This window comes from Hibiscus syriacus, unplaced genomic scaffold (assembly GCF_006381635.1).
Source record: "Hibiscus syriacus cultivar Baekdansim isolate YM2019G1 unplaced genomic scaffold, ASM638163v2 tig00110270_pilon, whole genome shotgun sequence".
Lineage (NCBI taxonomy): Eukaryota > Viridiplantae > Streptophyta > Magnoliopsida > Malvales > Malvaceae > Hibiscus > Hibiscus syriacus.
The window spans coordinates 1,188,786-1,191,694 of record NW_024062656.1 but is presented as its reverse complement, the minus strand read 5'-3'; the positions used below and the strand labels follow the sequence as shown (position 1 = coordinate 1,191,694).

Below are 2,909 nucleotides of genomic sequence, written 5' to 3'. Positions count from 1 at the left end.
TAAAACCCATTCTCAAATGCTCACTCACTTTCCCCTTTAGAAATTCTCATATTCCACGCATACAACAATATTATATCATTAAACGATTATATGGTTCGTTGATTATATACTGATTTTTTTTTAAAATATGATGATCACATTTATTCTTTGTTGGATATTGGATTGATTTTAATTGCAAATTAAGTTGGTTTTTTTATAATTTACTGGTTGAAATTACTTAGTGATCAAGTTATTTAGTTAAGAATTATTAAGGAATGAGTAGTCTTGATGACCAAGCATTGACTCTAACTATTAAATAGAGAGTATAAGTAGTCTTAGATTTATTGATGGCAAAATATTTTGGAAAGATGTAATTCTTTTTTAGACCTTTGTAACTTTTGAGGGTATATCTTATAGAGAGATATGTAGGAACGTTGGAAGAGTGTTTTGGGATATACCGGTTTTAATATATATATTGGATTTGAATACATGAGATATCATGTATTTGTACTCTTCATAATCTCTAAATATATGTGATATATTCTTCTCATCCGTGAGAGATAGACAAGACTGAACCACGTTAAATCTATCTTTTACATATGCATTTACGTTGATATCATTTTGGTTATTTTTACTATTACGAATTCTTATCGTTCTTCAATATCTTAAATATATTTTTGATGAAAGAGATGAAGAAAATACACGAATTAAAAAGCTGATGTTAAAACACAGCCAATAGCTTCTTGTTGCACCAAATCGACGACCTCCATTGGCGGAGTAGTGACAACCATGTGGACTTCGCCCCTCTTGTAGCTAACTTCACTAACGCATCAGCCACCTGTTTGGATCCCGGTGAATATGCTTCAAAACCACATTTCAATCCGATGTATCAACCCCTTAACACAATCAAGAAGCGTGATGATCGAAGCTCTTCTATAACTTTCCTGCAACATTCGAGCAGCCTCCAAACAATCGGTTTCTACCATTACTGCCTCTCCCAAGATTTCAAGCATGAGAAAGTCCTTCATGGATACCCACAATTCCGTTCAACAATAGAACAAATACCGATCGCTTTAGAGAATCCAATCATCCAACACCATTCGAGGATCTATAACACCCCACATGTAGCAAATCCGTCACCTATCTTAAATATATTCATACAATATAATGAAACTATACATTCATATTTTGCATGTTCTAATGCAAAAGATTAAATTCGTATGTATTGTACATTAGTAGCTCAAAATGGATATTCGTTGAGATTAAACACATATTGTTGTTAAGGAGAACAAATATATAAATATATCCCAAAATTCACTGTAAACGTGAGACAGCATTTATTCATGTGGCTACTAAAACCAATGGATATTTGATTCCAAATCGAATATGGACAGCATGAACTCCATGATACGTAGTCATGTGTATAAGTTTTCGAGTTATATACTATTACACACTTGCTTAATATGTAATAATATAATACAATATATATAAAGTCATTTTCGTTTAGGTTTCTCTAGAACAAGTCTCACACATTTCCAATTACATTTTTTTTCTACAAAGACAGATTCCCATGGGGGGCTTATTTAAAAGACTTGTAAAAAAGAACATGATTCCCTTGGTCCTTTATGCCCGCATTGATGGTACAACTTGTGTCTCTAATAACCTTATTTGAATTTACTCGATTGTAATATGATATTATGGTCATTGTTTATTTATATATTTAAGAATTATAAAATATTCGAAATCGTAATTTAAATTCATACACTACTTTTCCTCCTTCACTTTGGGCCTACCAAACTATGCCTAAACATCCCCGTTCAATCCCTCAAGTCACCCTATATACCCTACAATCCCATCAACTCATGTACCCCTTCTTCAAGAGCTTTGCTATAGGGTAAAATAGTTTTCTCCTTCGATCCATAATCCATTAGCTTAAAGTTTTCTTCTTAGACAACAAGAATGTCCGGCGTTTGGGTTTTCAAGAACGGTGTGGTTCGCTTGATAGAGAACCCGGCAGCTGAGTCATTGGACGGAGGCCGACAAGGCTCCAACAACCGCCGTAAAGTGCTTGTACACTCCTTCTAACGAAGTGATCATTCCTACGCGATACTTGAACGTAAGCTATGGTCTCTCGGGTGGGAGAGATATTATGACGACCCTGATCTTCTCCAATTTCACAAACGATCAACCGTCCATTTGATTTCTCTCCCTAAGGATTTCAACAAGTTCAGGTCGATTCACATGTACGATATCGTCGTCAAAAATCGTAACATGTTCGAAGTTAGGGATATGTAGTACATATGGTTTAACAGCACATATTTGCATGATTGTGACCGTCTTGATTTCTTCTTCCATGTTTTCTCTTTTTAAGATGATGGATTTATTTTTAGATTTTGGTATTTGGGTATTTTTGTAATATATATGGGAATACTTTTATCATCCTTTCTGTAAATAACTGTTGTGATTTGCAATGAAGATTGATGTTCCTTTGTGTGCTTAGGGACAACTGTTGGATCGATTATATATATATATTTATAGCTTTATATTTGTTTTATAATCTATATTAAAAAAAAGATAAATGTATACTTTATGAAAGTTCCGATTTTAATGGGTTCACACACAGTGAAGTTGATCTGGTGGCAGTGTTCGACATGGAAGGTGTCATGCTTGAAGGTAAAAATATTCATGATTGTTATTTTGAGGAAATGTGCTTAAAAGGAGTGTGCCAATACAAAGAAGCGTTAAAGAAACAGAACAGGACAGGACAGGACAGAAAGGAAAGGGAAAAAGGTTCACTTTGGGTTTAATTGCTTACCAACAACGTGGTAATGCCACGTGTTTGAAAACACAAACCCGAAAATAAATATGTTAATCTAACGATTCCACACTTCTGGGATTAAAAGACAGTATTAGAGAAAATGTGTTTTAAT

General features: G+C 34.0%; 1 pseudogene; it reads left to right on the top strand.

Moving 5' to 3' along the window:
- The first annotated feature begins 1,867 nt into the window (after positions 1 to 1,867).
- On the top strand, positions 1,868 to 2,393 carry LOC120115660 (annotated as a pseudogene).
- Positions 2,394 to 2,909: the final 516 nt, after the last annotated feature.